At 39.2% G+C, this 19,057-nt stretch overlaps 1 protein-coding gene across 42 annotated transcripts in view; it reads right to left on the bottom strand.

The window, feature by feature from the left end:
• FOXP1 (forkhead box P1) overlaps positions 1-19,057 on the bottom strand; it is a 724,900-nt gene that overhangs the window by 392,995 nt on the left and 312,848 nt on the right. For 35 of the 42 annotated variants that reach the window (XM_084840386.1, XM_084840360.1, XM_084840382.1 and 32 more), the window contains one exon: positions 4,507-4,571. The exons of 5 other annotated variants lie outside the window; for them this stretch is intronic. The gene's annotated coding sequence lies outside the window, so the exon portion shown is untranslated. Of the gene's footprint in view, positions 1-4,506; positions 4,572-11,332; positions 13,763-19,057 lie in introns of those variants that run through there. 2 more of the 42 variants (XM_084840379.1, XM_084840405.1) reach the window with 2 other exon arrangements.

Below are 19,057 nucleotides of genomic sequence, written 5' to 3'. Positions count from 1 at the left end.
GTTGTCAGCATGACATACGAACCTGAACTGAGGGCTAAACAACCTAGCAGTTAACCTTGTCGAGGCTGGTGGCCAATAAACCATGGGTTAACCGTTGGGTTGTTTAGCCCCTCAGCAACCCATCAGTCTGGGTTCACATGTCACACAGACAATTGCTGATAAGGCTGATTGGAGGTTGATTATGCAAAGTGGAAGCAGTTCACAGGCAGCACGCGTCCCCTGCAAACCCATGATTTACCACCGTGACACATGAACTAGGTAATTAAGTACGTATTCACATATTATGTGTCATGAATAGGGATGTGTGACACTGGGAAATCCATTCTGTTTAAGACCGATGGATTTCCACAGTGTTTCTGAACTGGTAAGCAGGGATGAACTATATCGCAATGGGGTGGCATTCCATTAAATTTTCCATTTTTTAAATGGCTGCAATTTACACATTAAAAAAAACGGGTTCCACCATTTGCGCAAATTGCAATTTGCACAATTTTATTTTATTTTGGGGGATCTGAAAATATGCACAAATATTGCCGTAATTTCTTTTTAAAAATGGCACTGCAGGACTTCCTGTCCACTATGTAGTCCCACAGAGCATATTCCCCTCCTGTCAATATCGTTGTCAATTTCATCCTCTCCACACTTACTGTGCCAAATTACCCACTGACAGGTCAGGAAAAGATCACCCAGTTAGCAATTTGATCCTCAGGGTTTGAAGTGTTGAGCTGACACTTGAGATACCCTGCTTCTATTCTACACTTGCCTAAATCTCAAGCAAGTCCTTTTAACACAGATGTAGCCTCCACCCCCTTTTCCCAGGTCCCATTTGCAGTAACTGCGGCAACACTTTAAAAATTGCACAAATTGTAGAACCTGATCTTTTGAAAATGTGCAATTTGCAACCATTTAAAAAAAAAAAATGGAAATCCATTCGGTATATCTTCTGTACCAAAATGACATGAATCTTGTCTCTCCTTTCACATACTGAAGACATAACCCTTGCTTTGGAGGGGATAGTAGCAGCTGGCTATTTCTACAGCCTGACATCTGTACGTTGACCAATAGACCTTCAGTCAAGTTGGTAGAGGACACTATGAGTAGTATCCAAGAGCGGCTGTGCACGTGCAGTCAGCAGGACCCAGCCCCGCTAGACCAGGTCTGCATGTGACCGTGATATAGTGCTTCTGGGGGTAAGGCCCCACACGAGCAACAATGCTGGTTTCTGGAAGAGGCGCCGCTTCCAGAAACCAGCATTGTTGCTCGTGTGGGGCCTTACCCCCAGAAGCACTATATCATGGCCATGTGGGGTACCTGGGTTGGCAGGGCTGGGCACATGTGGATCAGGGTCCAGCGGAGTTGGCCACGTACACACAGCCCCTATTGGATAACTACCATGTGTTTTCACACTTGCTAAAAAACTGGAAATAATACACTGAAGTGATACCATAACTGTTAAATGCAAGATGTGATAAATAATGTTGGGGTTTCAGAATGTCTTCTGGGACAAGAAAGTCATTTCCACCCACTCAGAATAAGTTCATAAGCAATTTTTCTCACTTAATCATTACATTTATATTTGAATATTTATGTATGTGAAACTGTTGTTATCAACAGTTTACCTTTCCTGGTAGCCTGTTGTAGCTCTTGATGTCAATTATCACAAGTAGGGATGGGTGAGAATTTTGTTCATTTTTTTAAATAAAACTTACAGAATGTGCACATTTATTCATGGATGGGATGGAAAGAACCTGAGATTAAAAAAAATTCAAATGTGGGAGAAAGCGAAACTGACAGATTCATCCATCCAAGCCCATGGCTTTGAGTGCTTAGCTTTTAAAAGTCTAAGTTTGAATCCCTGTGTATTCAGCCAAGTTTCTGGTACTAAATTAAGGTTGCCGTTATCTTTTTTTTCCCCTAAGAGGCTCCTCATCTTTAAGAGCTACATGGCAGGCAAGTACATGGTCTTCTCCATGTTGGTAATAGCTGTACCTATTGAATTTGGCAAGTGCAAATGGTTCTTCATAAACAGGGTGGAAAGACCTTTAGATTGATTGATTGATTGATTGATTTTAGAAAACGATTGTGGGAGAAAGCAAAACTGACAGATTTGTCCATCCCTACTCACAACTCATTCTCCACACATCAGCCAGTCTGATAAAGTGAGCTAAACTAGGAGGCGATAAAAAAAACATGGGCAGGATCCAGTGGTGGCCACTCATGAGCGACCAGCCCCACCCATGAGCGGCCAGCCCCACCGATTCCATTGCGCATGTGGTGTCCACCGCTTGTGTAATGGAGATTTAGTGCTTCAGGGGGCAACCCGAAATGAGCAGAAATGCTAGTTTCTAGAATGGGGTGAGTTGGCAGAGCTTGCATAAGGAAGCTCCACCGACCTACCCCATTCTGGAATAGAGCGCTTCTGCTCATTTCACGGCTTGCCCCCAGAAGTGCTAAATTTCTGTTGTGCAAGCAGAGGGGGCCACTTGCACAATGGAATCAGTGGGGCTGCCCACTCGTGGAATGAAAGCAGCAGTGGGCCTTGCTAGCGGACGAGCAGCCTTGGATTCTGCCCCATGTCTTTGCTGTCACTTAAAGTCATCCTGTAAACTCTCAGTATACAATATTACTTTGAAGATAGTGTTGTAGGGTCAATTTTTGTCAACATGAAAAGGAAGAACAAACAAATCTATATTTTGTTCACTGTTACGTTCTTCATAGCAGGCACTGGACATTTTTCAGATGTTTGGCAATCATGTACAATTTTGTAATGTAAAAATAAGCAATATTTAAACACTGCCAATCACATGGCTGACCTCATAATGAACATCATACAGTCAAGATTCACTAGAGTTCCAAGTTACATTTGAAATCAGTACAAAAGTGTGTTTCAGTCTCAGATGAATGGAGCCTAAATATATCTCTGGGGCCCCAAGCACCCCTTGCATGTGTCTAATCTGGTTCAACGTGCACACGAGAGCTTTGTCTTCTGGATGTAGCAACTTTAGCTGTATCAGAAGCTGCCTTGGACATTCATTAACACTCAGGAGGAGTGAGGAGAGGACAAGGAAGCCTAAAAAATCCCAGTGTGTTAGATGCGAGCTCACTCTCCCTTTGGATTCTAGCCATATTTTGGAAAACATCAAGTGTTGCCATAAGCTATCATGAAATGTGCATTAGAGTAAAACAAAAGAGTGAATGCCATATTTTAACCTTTACCTGAAAAGTGTTTTTTTTAATTAAACTATTTTTCCAAAGAATTCAGTCTTGTGGTGATGGTTTACTGAAAAATTCTAAACTGAAAATGAAAAAATCATAGCCTTCTGTGTAAAAAAAGTCATGAGACTGAAAGCCCAAGGACCAATAATTACTGCCTTCATATCACAGAACATTCACTGCCTTAATGCTACAGCATTGATGCTTGTTGCTATGGCACTTAGCTATTAATTTCCAAAAGAAAGTAAATATAAAACAGCCAGACCAACATCAGCCAGACGACACAGCTTCACATCCAAACACTGACACATGAGTGCCCTTCTTAATTTTAGTAGTGGCCCCTCCTGGGATCCTGTAAGGACAGAAGGAACAACCTCATATAAAGTCAGATCACTGGTTCATCTATCCCAGGGCAGCCACACCTGACTAAAAAGGATTTCAAAATCCAGCTCTCCAGAAACTGTTGTGCTACTTAATATCCTATAACTGGAAATTGAACAAAAGTGTAACCCTTCTATATACAGTGCTTATTGCAATACTGGACAAACCCTCCCCAACTTTTAAACCATTGGAAAAGCCAAAAGGAAAACAAGCGGCCAGAAATTAAAATACGACAGGAATACGCTACTGCTTGAAATAAAAATAGCCTAAAGCATTATTAACTTCACTTTTGCTACACCCCTAAAATCCTCAAAAACCTGGAATTAAATATTCTTGAATCATAACTCATTTTCCATTTGTACTACTGAAACAGATTCTAGCCTATTATTGATCTGGCTACACACAGCATGCCAAAAGCTTGCTAACCAAGCCAGCCTTTGAAGAACTTTAGGACAGAGAATCCAAAAAGTCTGAAATAACCCATCTGACCAGATCGCCACTGTGTCTTATAAATACAGCATAAGCCTGAGGCTGTAATCCACTTCCATTGGACTAAATTCTATGAGACTTCCTTCTGAGTATATGTGCATGGGATTGAGCTGTAAGGCTGCAATCCTAAACACGCTTATGAGCCTTACTTCTGAGTAAGCATACATAGGATTCCACTGCACATGTCCTCTGTGTTAACCACAGCTCCCAGCATAATCCACCAATGTTAATTAAATCATCCTGGTGTTTCCAGGCTTATGTTCTTACTGGATTCAAAGGAGAGTTTAAGGTACTTCACAGGATATAACTTTCAACATGGTAGGGCATATTAAGGGGAAAACAGGCCAGCAAGGCAGGATTCTGAATTCATGCATTTGATTCATTCCGCATGGACATCAAGAGCAAATATGAAATTTTATTTACCTTTTTAGTGGCTTCTGTCAAGCAATCTTCAGCTGCAGCCAACTAAAAAGGTCGCTCTTCTTACCCTGGAGACGAAATGGATACCACAGTGTCACTGGCTGATCACAGCTAGCAACAATATTGGAGATATTTTCACTGGCACTATATTAACAAGGGCAACTATAAAAAAAAAAAAATGAATCCAATTGTGTTTAATGGTGAATGACTTTCAGAGCGAGTTAATAAAAACAATCAAGTCACAAGCCAGGCAGTTATCAGTACCAGCCATTGTGAAGCTCAGTTCAACAAACAAAACACAGTCTTTGGGGGCAAAGAAAAACTCTAAAGATGAGATTCACTTTGTTCTCTAGCACAAACTTTCTTAATCTTGATGTCTATCCTTTTATTTTCACTTTGAATAATATATTACTCAGAATCCTTTGTTCTCAGAGATTGGGTAGGTTTCAGTTATATATATATATATATATATATATATGTCCGTGCATTGATTCTAATGCTTTTAAGATTTACTTTTATTGTCACAGTCTTTGTTTTTGTTGTTAACCCAAAAGGAGACAGTCCTAGATAAACTATTTGTAAACAAAACTAATTGCTTCATTCAGATATTCTCCACAACACACACACAGTTGTTGTTGTTTTGGTGGGGAGCGGCATTTAGTTTTAAAGAATACAGATCTCACCAAGTGAATAAAGAATTACTGATGTCATAAAGTGGAAAATGGATATAAAGGAAGAAACTGGTTTTTACCATGTAAACAGCACAATATTCTCTCTTATGTTAAACAGCATGTAATCCTTTAAGAAACATGACAGCCTGCCATTTTCTGGTCTTGTCATCAGGATCAATGTATGGAAAATGTTTAATTTGCATCAAGTTCATAGATCAAACTACTAATAGCACTTAGATGTACTTCAGTATAAACTTACTAAACACTTTGGTAACACTTTTCTTACAAATTTATAACAAGGTATACTGAAGTCGACTATTGATCATTTAATGAACAGTACTGATTTCAGGTACAATTCAACGCATGTTACACATGTGTAATTTCTACTGAAAGCAATGAGAATTGAATGTTTTACTGTGTGCTTAAATCCCATTCATTTCAAATGAACTTCAGAGCACCTAAATACAAGCAAATCTACATGTTCACTGAAAAGCAAAGGTCTACAACCTACATTACATGAGCAAACCTCCATGTGTGCAACAGGCCTTTCCTTCTTCCTTCTGCAGCCCACTCCCCAGGTGAAATGTGTTTTGGAGGCTTCAGTGCAGGGAGCTTCAGAGGAGAAGGGGAATCTGTTCTGTCACCGGATGGACACTATTGGATGCAACCCATACAGTGTATCTCTTCTAGAACTGTACCATTTCAGCATCTCTGCAGGCCATGATAAATACTCTTCCACCTTCAAAAAAGCCTAGTTTGTTGGAGATAAATGTTCTAACAGCCTTCTCCATGACACTGTAGTTTTCTTTGTGTGGAGGCCTTTTGACACCACACCAGGGGTTATTCAAACCACCACCACAAAATTATACAGCCCAATAGGACTTTTTCTGAACATGTACATCAGCCCTACAAGAGTAGGTATTGTCAGGGTTTCCCAAAGTTCAGCTCAGGCATACATATTTCTTTCTAAATCCCTGAAAAAGTTTAGGGTGTGTAAGAACCACCTGTTCTCACATGATCCTACTCTTTGTGTTTTTATATATACATTGTGTATTAGTTCAAGAGGATGACAACATGGTTAATTAGCAGTGTCAAGGAACCATAAAAAGCAAGACCACTCACCTTTAAAAATGGAAATGACCAAATGAACATAAAAAGAACACAAACTAAAACACTAAAATGCAAATTGATAAGAAGAAATACAAAGACGGAATTTGAGGAGATAACTGCTAAAAGCACAGAGAATGCTTATTTATATACATCAGAAGCATAAAACCAATCAGGGGCATTAAGGCCTTTAGACAGCTTTCTCAGAAGCGCTGTACTTCTGGTCAGATATGGTCTGAAATGCTTGGGAAGGGGAACCACTCTTCTGCCCTATTTAAATGTCATCTCTGAAGCTGCTTTACCAAAACCAACACTTTACTTAGACAGAAAAATTAAGTTGGCTTAATTCAAATATCATGTCAAATCATGTTTAGAGAAGTTTAACTATGGTTTACACTGATGCCAAAATTTACAAACCATGCTGTGATTGGCTAACAAACCAGAATCCATGGTTTGAAATGGGACTGCAAATCAAGGACTGTGTAAACTATGGTTTGGCACAGTGTATGAAATGACAAACTGTAGCTACAGCTGTTGCTCCCCTTCCTGAAACCACCCGCAGAGCAGACATAAAATGAAAGCATGCGAGCAGCTCTAAAACATAGTTTTCTTGTACATTTGGAAATTAAAACTATTATTTGGATTTTAAGCTATGGTTAGCATAAACTAGCCATCCACAGCCTGATGTTTTGAGCATGGTTGGAGAAAGCTGGCTGGCCAGCCGGCCAGCCGGCCGGCCGGCCGCAGCAGCAGCTTCTTCTTCTTCTTCATCATCATCACCACCACCACCATCATAAGAATTACATTTCTATACCACCTCATAGCCAAAGCTTTCTGGGCAGTTTACAAAAGATTAACATTCTCATAGGATATAGAAATTTATTCTCAAGATTCTTAATACAAGTGAGGCAGCCACGGTCCAATATAATACTTAAAGCACTTCCAAATACCAAGCAATAAAATATCAAAGAAAAAAAATGCATAAACGATGTTTTGGCATGATCTGTTGTGGTGGATCTCCCCAAAACAATGACAACCTCAGAACAGACAACGTGAAATGAATGTGTACACATATACCAACAAAAGTTGGTTCAGTAATTGCTTCTGCTAATTGAAATTTATTTGAAGCTAGTAGCTGTGTCCCATATATGGAACAGAACATAAATGCGTTATGTACAGCGATGACAAAGAACATAAATATAACTTTTCCTGGCCAATGTGCTTAAAATCTACCTTAGACAAGATACAGGTAGAAAAAGATAAGAGGCCCAATAAAGGAATGATGAAAAAAAGACAGGAGTGGGTAACTTCTTCTACTTAAGACTAGCTGAAGCAATATAAGAGAGACTCACAGGTAGCCCTCCTTTTTCTATGTGTACATAGGATACACAGTGTTAATACTAAAAACGTTAGTACTCCTATGTAAATAATCACAATCTTATTAGAAGGAAATTATCAGAAGGAAAATATTTTCACAAGAACGTCTCTCTGCAGTCTGCACCATGACCTGCTTGTGAATTTCCCAAGGCAACTGGCTAACCACAGTTGGTAGAGTGCTGAACCAGATGTCTGAGGTTGAGATACCTTCCTCTCCTCCCCTCTGCATCAACCTCACATCCACATTCTGTTCCAGAGTGCCCCCTGATGTTCTAAAGCACTTCTTGTGTGTGTGGGGGGGGAGGGGAATCCATTCCGCTGATGGATGCTGTTCAGTTGGTGGACAGACACAACTGGATACAACCCTGAATCTGTAACTTCCCTCTTTGGGTAGAATCCATACAGCAGGGGTAGGCAACCTGGTGCCTTCCAGATTTGTTGGACTATAACTCCCAGCATGTCCCAGCCAGCCATGGCTAGTGGGCATGTTGAGTTGTAGTACAACACATCTAGAGGGCACCAGGTTGGGGAAGGCTGCTCTAATACATCTTCTGCCACCCAAAATAGAAAACATAAACTTCACTATTTATATATTATTTAAATTACTAATCATGCTAAAATGGTGTGTGTGTGTAGGCATGAATTTTATACATGTACAATACATATTGAAAAAAGAAATTATTTGAACCATATCATGTGGAAATGTAGTATATGATGTAGTGGGATTCTCTTAAAATTCACAAACTTTAAAAAATACAAGGAAAGCCCATTTGAATAACCATGCGAAAAGGATATAATTATATTACACCATCAGACAACTGAGTTCTTTGGTATTGTAGAATGATACTTAGGGATTGTACACAGATAAAGAGTTCAACCAATTATATTATGATCAATTTTCCTCCCACTGAAACCACTGATAAAAGTCCTAATGCCCCTCTCTGTTTTTTGTTGTTGTAATTTTGAACAGGTGACAGGTACATAGTGGGTGCTGGTTTAAAACTAAATAAAACAATAGCATGACGAACAAATACACTAACAGTGCTATCCTATCCATCTTTACTCATTAGTAAGACACACTGTGTTTAATGGGGCTTACTCCCTAACTAGAGAGAAAATGCCATTGGACACAGTGGAACCTAGTTCCAAGTAAGGATGCACAGGGTTACACTGTTCCTGTATTACTTAGTAATAATAATGTTAAGTATGATCAACAGTATTATGTCAGCTAATTAATTTTTCATGTCTGCTTCAAGTATTATAGATATAGTTAAGAGATACATTCAATATGTCTTGCTTATAATACAAAATTTGAACTACCCTTAAGACACTTTCGTCTTCTGCTGTGCTCACCCTTGAGATTATTAAAGGCCAAAACACATTCCCTAAAACTATCAAACATTTAAAACATCGAATCCAATAATGCAGAGGCTATCTGACAGAGCTATTGAAGCAAAGTGATCAAATCTTTCTAGGCTTTTAAAAAATCTTTTAGCTGTTGACTCATCAATTAAGCCTATTTTGCGGCTGTATTACAATCATCATCCAAAACTTGACCTTGCATAATTAAAAGCAATAATATGGAAGATTCCACCTCCCTCTTCTCCACAATAACTAGGTAGTAGCCACTGAAGCAGCCTTTGAGACAAGAAGGAAAAAAAAGTGTTTTACTTTCTATTTACAGTATTTAACATTAGGTTTAATCTTTGTAAAGAACACTTTTAAGAAAAATGCCCATTGCAGTCTGGTCTGTTTTGATATCTCATTCAATGTTTGCATTTGCTGACAAATATAATAAGTTTGTTTTCCACATAAAAATTCTAGCTTGCTCTCAAATTTGGACACAATATATATTTTACTACTCCACCAATGAACCACTGCACGATTAGTTTGCTGCAAAAGTCTCCTCCCTCCCTTCTAGCAGCGTTCAGATTCCTATGAACTTAACAGTTTCACTCTCTCTTTTATGTGAGGCAAAGAGAAACATGCTGCATAGCTTTCCGGTTCTCTTGCTCTATCAGGTAAAAGTGTTCTTCCTTTCAGACTAACAGTAACAGAGAAGTCTGGCCATCTTTTCAGAGGAGGGGGGGATTACTGTCTTACCAAACAACAAAGCAATACCCTTGGCCACGGTCATGTGAAAATATTTTTGAGGTATCCTTTAACAACCTTTAAATATTGAAGTGATAAAAACAATATTTGCTGTTGTACTGTTGAAGCTCTAACAAAAGCTTTGTTTTAGCATTTACCACAGTGTGCAATAAGAGTTAATAATCAAATCTGTCCCAACCCCCACAAATGTTAAACAAAAAGATAAAAGAAATGCAAATAGCTATTGTCATGGAAAGTTAAAGTACCTGTCTGTATTTTTAAGTGAAAACTATTATCTCTATCAATCAAAATTTAAGAATACAATAGCGCTAATCACATAAGGTGCTTTGACTGAGGTGCTTTTTCCTCATAAAGAAAGACTATAAAAGTAATATACTTACAATTAGATAAGCTATTTGCAATGTTGCTATTAAAAAAAAATCTTTAAGCAGTCTTATTGTTAATAAAATGCGTCTGAATGTGTGTTGATTCGCACCCAAGAAGAGTAAAAAGTCCCTACACATTTTAATAAAATTGGTGCAATTTTATTCAGATCCACACATTTGCCAACATGTGGTGGAATAGCACACTCTTCTGTTTGAGAGGAGCTACTCAAATAAAGGAAATAGTTAATTGGTAAACTAAACTCCTACTTCTGGCCCCAGTGTGCAATATCCATATTTTCTCCAAATGTATATATACATTGCCATTCTGAGCACTAAGGACTAGCTTTTTTGTTGTTTTCTCCCCCCCACCCCCAGCCAAAAAAAGAAAGAAAATAAATCCTCTCTGATTTTGAGTTTCAAAAGGAAGCCAACATTCTCCTACAGGCAGCATAAATTTCATACAGAGTGCATATATATATGTGACGTTTCAGCCATGGGTTTTCTTTTTTAAAGTAGATTCAATCAGAAATTGAGCGGCAGCAGTAATTATGTATAGATTAAAAGTAACAGTAATGATATTTAAAATGCCTTTAGTAGACAGCTAGGATGCCATAATGCAAACTCTGCTCCTCACAGCAAAGCAATAGGACTGTCATCTTCTCCCATCCCACTGTTCCCCTGTATTATCAGGTTTCCTACTCTATCGTCCTATTACTCTCTGCATCATAGCTAACATCTCTAGTGTGCTATTAATATCAACGAAGAGACGTTTCAATTTACACATAAGAAAAAAACTCTCGATTACAAACAGAGACATTCTGTTGAGGACTCTGGTTGAGGACAAAACAGAAACCAGGTGATTTCTACAAAAAACAACCCCTACAAAAAATCCAGTTTGTGTTGTATACGGTTTGAAAGCTTTTAGCAAACAAGGAAAGTATTATCCTCGGTACAATTTTCAAACCAGAATGTCTAAGAATGAAGAATAAGCAAGCTGGACACATTCTGTATCATTATTCCCAAACAACCTGCTGTTATGAGAAGAAGTGGACACTAGAGAAACACCTGGATTCACAATCTTTATGGCTACAACAAACTCCCTAAAACTACCATGGTTAGGTCTAAACAAGAAATAATTCTGCACATTTTATAAAGACGAAGAAAAAAGGATAATGATATTTAATAGTACGCACTTACCCATTAATGTAGAAGAGGAAAAGCTTTGAGCTGTAGCAATAATTTCCAACCAAGTGAAGAAAAGTTGAGAGTTCTGAAAACACCATACGTATACTAACTATCCAGACTTTCTCTGCTTCAACATTGGCTGTAAGGAAGGACTGAAGGTATGTGGTCTAAACACAACAAAAGCCACTGCCTTACTCTAGATTAAATATGCAGGAAGAGGCCCCTTTGCATAAACACAAACACTCGGCAAATGAGTAACTGGCTCAAATCAGACGCCTGCTGTGCATTTTACCTGTCCTGATCTCTCACAAGCTGCACAGGCTCTTTAATAGGGATGGTGGCTAAAAGATCACACAGCTACATGCAGCCATCACATAAATAGCAGCAATAACAACTAATAAATAGGAATAATACTAAGTACTAAATTGAGATTTGCCTTTACAAAAGAAAAAAAAAATCCTCACCCACACACCTTTCAAGGCAGAGAAAGACAAAGAGACAGATATGCAGAAAAGAACCAGTAGGTAGAAATACTTTAATTAAACCCCAAATTCATCTGAAATTTAAGTTTTGATTGTGTCTCTAAGCACAATTACTTAAAAATAAAATTCACTGATACTGATAAAACGTATTTCCAAGTAAATATGTAGAGAACTAAGCTGTTTGTTTCAAAAAGGAACCTTACAACTTACACACACACCCTTAAAGTATGTAGGGAAAAGGAAGCTAGGATTTGTTTGTTGTTTGTTTCAAAACTAGCAAGAAACAATTCTATTGCTCAAGCAATCTGCTAATTATTTTAATTGTATAAATTTTCTTGACAGGCATTCTTTATTTAAATTGTAATATAAACCAATGCACTTTCTATTAGGGTGTTCTGGATGTGAGGGCGAAAGATGAGAGAAAATGGGATGTTAAATAAACAAATAAACATATTGTTCAGACTCTTTTTGTCAGATACCCCTAAACAGCACAGGCATAATCCCACCAAGCTAATTCCCAGTGATTTTAATGGGAGAGATTTACAGCGCAATCCTATGCAGGTTTAATGGAGGTAAATCCTGCTGTCCTTAATGAGGCATAATCCCAAATAGGATTGCAGTTGTAAACACATGCTTTACTCTCCTATTGAAATCAGTGGGACTTAGAAATGCTTACGTTTGAAAGGATCATGCTCTATACATATTTCCAAAGCATATAAACCTCACACATTAGAGACAGGAAAAAATGGCACTTGACCAATAGGATCAGTACATAGTAGCACATAGTAGCAGTGTAAGTCTTGAAAGGTTAAGGATTAAGCTCCACATTCTGGGTTTGGGAAAGTTCTGCCATTAATTTTTGAAAATTTTATTTTCATAGTCACTCTTTTAACTCCTCAAACAGAATCTTGTGCACAAGGTTTATTTAACTATTTCATTATTCTTGCCATATAAGGTACATGTCCAAAATATTCAGTTTTTTGTCATTGCTGGGGCTTTTAATAGTCTCACAAGCTAGCAAGCTATTTATTTATTTATTTATTTATTTATTTACAGATGGCACGTTTAAGTGTCAGATTACTGGAGTCTCTTGTAAAATCCCAGGCTAGTCAGTTTTAGCAATGTGGTTAAGCCTGTAGTCCTATACACACTTACCTGGGAGTAAGTCTCATTGAATTCAATGGGACTTGCTTCTGAGTAGACATGATGTGCATAGGACTGCACTGTGAAAACTTTTTTTATAATATTACATTGTTGTTCTTAAAAATGAAGACATCCATGCTGGTCCTTGAGAAAAGGAAATCCAAAATTCACAATTAGGCAGAACCTTTAATAGGACCAGCCAAAAGACCACAAAAAAGTGTGCAAGCTTTCAGGTTTCCAGAACTCTTCCATCAGGCTAGATGGTACAAAAGGGGGGGGGGACAAAGTTCAGGCCAGATATCGTGGCCATGGGGTCTGCAGCTCACTCAGTCTGAAGATGGAGACTGCAGACTGAATGACTGAGTCACTGGTAGGTGTTGCAGGTATCAGATTACACTTGGCATTCTAGGACAAAGAAGCAATGTTTGTTGTTCAGTCGTTCAGTCATGTCCGACTCTTCGTGACCCCATGGACCATAGCACGCCAGGCCTTCCTGTCCTGCACTCTCTCCCGGAGCGTGCTCAAGTTCATATTCATTGCATCCGTGATGCTATCTAGCCATCTCATCCTCTGCCGTCCCCTTCTCCTTTTGCCTTCAGTCTTTCCCAGCATCAGGGTCTTTTCCAGGGAGTTTTCTCTTCGCATTAGGTGGCCAAAATATTTGAGCGTCAGCTTCAGTATCTGTCCTTCCAATGAGCAGTCAGGGGTGATTTCCTTTAGGATGGACTGATTTGACCTCCTTGCAGTCCAGGGGACTCGTAAGAGTCTTCTCCAGCACCACAGTTCAAAAGCATCAATTCTTCGGCGCTCAGCCTTCCTTATAGTCCAGCTCTCACAGCCATACATTACTACTGGGAAAACCATAGCTTTGATTAGACGGACCTTTGTCGGCAAGGTGATGTCTCTGCTTCTTACTATGCTGTCTAGGTTTGCCATAGCTTTCCTCCCCAGGAGCAAGCGTCTTTTAATGTCATGGCTACAGTCACCGTCTGCGGTGATCTTGGAGCCCAAGAAAATAAAATCTGTCACTGCTTCCATTTCTTCCCCTTCTATATGCCAGGAAGTGATAGGGCCAGGTGCCATGATCTTAGTTTTTTTAATGTTGAGTTTCAAACCAGCTTTTGCACTCTCCTCTTTCACCCTCAACAAGAGGCTCTTGAGATCCTCTTCGCTTTCTGCCATTAGGGTGGTATCGTCTGCATATCGGAGGTTGTTGATAATTCTCCCAGCAATCTTAATTCCGACCTCTGATTCATCCAACCCGGCATTTCTCATGATGTACTCTGCATATAAGTTAAATAAGCAGGGTGACAATATGCAGCCTTGTCGTACTCCTTTCCCAATTTTGAACCACTCGGTTGTTCTATGTCTGGTTCTTACTGCTGCTTCTTGACCCTCGTACAGGTTTCTCAGGAGACAGGTAAGGTGGTCTGGTACTCCCATCACTTTAAGAATTTGCCACAGTTTGTTGTGATCCACACAATGAAAGGCTTTAGCGTAGTCAATGAAGCAGAAATAGACGTTTTTCTGGAATTCTCTTGCTTTCCCCATGATCCAGCGAATGTTGGCGATTTGATCTCTAGTTCCTCTGCCTCTTCAAAACCCCGCTTGTACTTCCGGTAGTTCTCGGTTCGCACACTGCTGAAGCCTAGCTTGTAGGATTTTGAGCATCACCTTGCTGGCATGTGAAATGAGCGCAATTGTGCGGTAGTTTGAACACTCTTTGGCGTTGCCCTTCTTTGGAATTGGAATGTAAACTGACCTTTTCCAGTCTTGCGGCCATTGTTGAGTGTTCCAAATTTGTTGGCATATTGAGTGCAGCACTTTAACAGCATCATCTTTTAGGATTTTAAATAGCTCAGCTGGAATACTGTCATCTCCACTAGCTTTGTTGTTACTAATGCTTCCTAAGGCCCACTTGACTTCACTCTCTGGGATGTCCAGCTCAAGTTCAGTGACCGCACTATCATGGCTATCAGGGACATTCAGATCTTTCCTGTATAGTTCTTCTGTGTATTCTTTCCACCTCTTCTTAATCTCATCTGCATCTGTTAAGTCCCTGCCTTCTTTGTCCTTTATCATGCCCGTCTTTGCACAAAACGTTCCCTTGAGATCTCCAATTTTCTTGAAGAGATCTCTAGTCTTTCCCATTCTGTTGTTTTCCTCTTTCTTTCTTTGCATTGTTCATTTAAGAAGGCCTTCTTGTCTCTCCTTGCTATTCTCTGGAACTCTGCATTCAGTTGGATATATCTTCCCCTTTCTCCCTTGCTTTTCGCTTCCCTTCTTTCCTCAGCTACTTGTAAAGCCTCATCAAACAGCCACTTGGCTTTCTTGCATTTAAAAAGAAGCAATGGCTGACCTGCAATTCTGAAAACATAAAGGCCAGCTGTTGACTCAGATCTGTCTCTTGCCTTGGGCAAAAAACACAGGCTCCCTGGTAGGCAGACAGCAGAAGTGAAGAAAAACTTGACAGTCTTTATATTAGTAAAGCAGGAGATTTAATTTTAGTTGATGCATTAGCCAGCCTTCCCCAACCTGGTACCCTCCAGGTAATTCCCAACCAGACTTACTATGCTGTCTGAGAATTAGGTAAATTGTAGTCCAAAACAAATCTGAAGGACACAAGGTTGGGAAAGGCAGCCCTAGCCATTTCTAGGACCACAACATGCAGCAGTTAATGAGACAGTTATCTTACTACTTGTGTGTGGATGGCTACGTTTCACAGTGGGAAAAAATGTAGCATACCCATTCTCACATATAAACTTTTTTGTATTTATCTGTAGTCTTTGTTCAAGGCATCTTTGGGGCAGGCAAGAGGTTTGCAGTGTAATCCATCAAATTCACATGCAATGTGCACAGGAGACCTATGGAAGCTCCAGTGTGCAGGATCCAAACTACTGTGGGTGATCTTATGCACATGGGATTTCATGCACCACTCTTCTAGAGCAACATCCCTCGAGGCATAAGAACCTGTGATGGAACGAAATCCCACACACACACACACATGTATGCATAGAAGTGCTTCTTGAACATGTACGCACACACACAGGTTGGGGAACCTGGCCAATTAAATTAACAAATGACATGCAACAGTAGTATTTGCTGGACTGCACCTTTATCAGGACATTGGATTCAACCACCTAGGGAACTTCAAGCAATTGATTTCAATTTTATGCTCTCGAAGCATATGGGGAAAAGTGAAGGCAGGGTGGTTTCGTTTTTTCTTTGGGTCAACTCATACCTAAGTATGCTAATAAGAAAAATATAGAAACAAACAAAAAAGGGTCACCCACATATGTCTACATTTGATTCTGCATCAAAAGATATGGGGAGGGTGGGAGAGAATCATCCCTTTGCAAGCCTAGCACCTAAACATTTGACAATGGCAACTAAAACTATGATGCTGGCTGGCACTGAGGAACCAAAATGTGATTCCTGACCTGATATAGAAGTAATGCTTCACAGGATTTGTTTAAAACCCTTATAAAGAAACTCCATAAGAAATGGCAAAGATTTCTACTATTCACTATTTTTGCATTGAATTGACCTTTAAAATAAGGTGTTAGATAATACACTCTGCACAGATAACAAGAGATATAACCTTGATGCAAATAAACCATAGAACAAAATGTAATCAGTATATCACAGTGTAAAAGCCTTTGTCCATCCCTATGGAGGTTCTAATGACTGTTTTGGCAGTTCTGGCTGGTAGTTATGCCTCCTTGATCACATATATCTCATACTGGTTGAGCAAGCTAATGGAAGTGCTGTTAGTGGAATCCAATATTAATGCTCTGTATCGTGCACAACTGGATGCAACTGAATATATTATACAATTACAGGTGATATCTAATTCCATAGCTAATAGATGCTGGATTCTAAATTAATATTTTAATAAGGAAACTGAAATAAATACTACTACTCAGGTAGAATATCATTGCATTCTGGATCTGCCAGTCTCTCCTGCTGTAAGCCTGTTCTCCACAGGACTCGGGGGGGGGGGGGAATTCTGTAGACAAGATTCAAATGTCTGAGTGACACGTCCTGATGCACCGAGTCAAAGATGTCATCCTTATGCAAGCTCCACTAGCTATATGCTTGAGATGAAAATGAAGCACATACCAAAAAAAAAAGTCCATTGGGGGAGGGGAGGGAGACCTTCAGAAAATAAACAGGGTGTATAGTTTCAAAGGCTACAGACACAGACATTTCATTGTTCGAGCCAATTATCAGTGGAAAATAATAACAACAGATGGATTCAGAGTCACTGACTTTTCATATGCACTTCATCTCTGCACAACAGATGATGAAATGCGAGAGCTATCTCAGAAAGGCAAAACATCTTTCAGTAAAAGAACTCTATACTCCAGATGGGGACCTTCTAAGGCAGCTGATTATCTTCTTATAATGTTTTTAAGATAGACTTACTAAAACATTTCAAGAACTAATCAGATATGATGAGTACAATGGCATCACTGTTTAGGAGGAGGAGAAACTTTGGATTTGTGACTGAAAATAGGCACGCACATTTCTAGAAGGTTAGAAATGTGCATTTCCTGTTTCCACATCAAGTGCTCTTAGCTCCAAATAAAGGCCTGATCCCATCATTCATGAGCTGGCATGAACTAGAGTGGGGACTTTGCCAGTGGAACCAGGCCCAAAATTGGAACGTCTGCTTCTGGCAGAAGAGTAATTCATCTCCCAGCACATACAGATACACACTTAACTACTACTTGGGCGAGGAAACTACAAAAATATGTCTCAAGAAAGCACATTCTTCACCATTTCATGTTAAGAAATGTGGCTGAATTATAATTAACTATTAACTATTACAGTACACCATTGCTGCCTAGAAGCCACTCAGACATTCAGGTAAGTATTTGAATGAACAAGTATGCTAGTTACATAGGATTACACAGACATAATTTCACAGGGTACAAACCATAAATTCAGGTAATGTAAATCTGAATAATTTCAACCTCAACTCTGTTGAGGCTGTTGCTCCTGCTTAAGATCTGGCTTAAATCAGTGGTAATTTGAGTGACAGATACCTGGATGAGGGTGTTTGGTATGTATTTTCCTTTTTTCAAATACAGGATCCCTTCTTCCCAATGCCACATAGGAAGCCACTTCTGATACCTATGTGAATTTTAACAGTGATTTGTAATTTTGCTGTTCTAAAGATAGTAAGAATGTGGGGCATCTATCTGTATCAGGACCACCATACATGGAGAAGGAAGGATTTTTGTCTTTTTTTTAACTGCGGCACAGAAAGGTAAATTTCAAGAGGGAAGTGTCTGGTGAGGGAAGGATTAAACCTCCCCTAACCACATGCAGTGGTCAGATTGGGGCCTGTGCACTTACTTTGAAGTAAATAAAAAGTAGAGGGGGAGCTGCACGCTATGCAATTATAACATGCAGTTTGACCCTAGTTAATGGAAAGAATTAGCTTATACAAAACCATATACAAAAATATGCTATCTTTAACACCAAATGCTAATTTTACAGAATATTGCCAAAAGAACAAGAACATTTCCAATCAATATGACCCTCAAAGGAAAAAAATAGTAACATCAACTAACATCTAAGTATTATAAATTATTTCATGAATGAAGTTCTATTGGGACTTCACAACTTTTATTTAGATTTATGTGGAGTGCTAGAAAAGTACATTTCCTGTATGCACATACACACACACACGAAAATCCACAACACACATACAATTTGCAAAAATTGTGCAACTCTGTTAAGAAGAAAACAATAATGCAAATGATGTTAACTCAACCATCTGGGTTAACACATGCTTTATCAATAATTCCCCAAATGTATCCCCACCTCCTTTACTCCCACAGTGCTACCACCCAACCAGATAACATGCTTCCTGCCAAACAGACAGTTTTAATAGGCACTCACCAGAGTAAATTTCTGCATAATAATAAATATATAAGAGAGGAAATATGTCTGCCTCTGGGGTTATCGGTTCTATTTTTTCTACTTATTCACACCAAGTCATGTGAAACCACAAAAAATGTACTTGTGGTAAAAATACTCATATTATCACCCTGTGTTTGGTGCAATACACCAGACAACATTTTGGTTTCATTTCTCTGGT

The sequence above is a fragment of the Heloderma suspectum genome, chromosome 2 (genome assembly GCF_057233095.1).
Source record: "Heloderma suspectum isolate Gila_16-S chromosome 2, 16-S_ref, whole genome shotgun sequence".
Taxonomy (NCBI): Eukaryota; Metazoa; Chordata; class Lepidosauria; order Squamata; family Helodermatidae; genus Heloderma; species Heloderma suspectum.
The sequence above is the reverse complement of the archived record's forward strand: the minus strand, read 5'-3'. Positions and strand labels throughout refer to the sequence as shown.